Genomic DNA, 311 nt, shown 5'->3' with positions numbered 1-311 from the left:
TAGGATTAACAAAAAGGCTAGAAGTAGCTGAGATGAAAATGCTGCGATGGGCCAAAATGGTTACATTATTAGACAGGGCGAGATGTGAAGAAGTGAGAAGGGACATAGAAATAGAAGAACTTGGTTGTAGATTACGTGAAGGGAGACTGCGTTGTCGTTGAGAGATAAGTCTGAGGGTAGGAACAAGAGCGAGAGGTAGGCCTAGGACCGGATGGATGGCTCGCGTGGAGGAAGACATGTGAGAGTGAGGTTTGCAACGAATGGATGCAGATGAGAGATCTGTGTGGAGGAGAAAGACTCCCTGACTAGCT

The sequence above is a fragment of the Penaeus monodon genome, chromosome 30 (genome assembly GCF_015228065.2).
Source record: "Penaeus monodon isolate SGIC_2016 chromosome 30, NSTDA_Pmon_1, whole genome shotgun sequence".
NCBI classification, from domain to species: domain Eukaryota; kingdom Metazoa; phylum Arthropoda; class Malacostraca; order Decapoda; family Penaeidae; genus Penaeus; species Penaeus monodon.
This window is presented reverse-complemented; position numbering follows the sequence as displayed.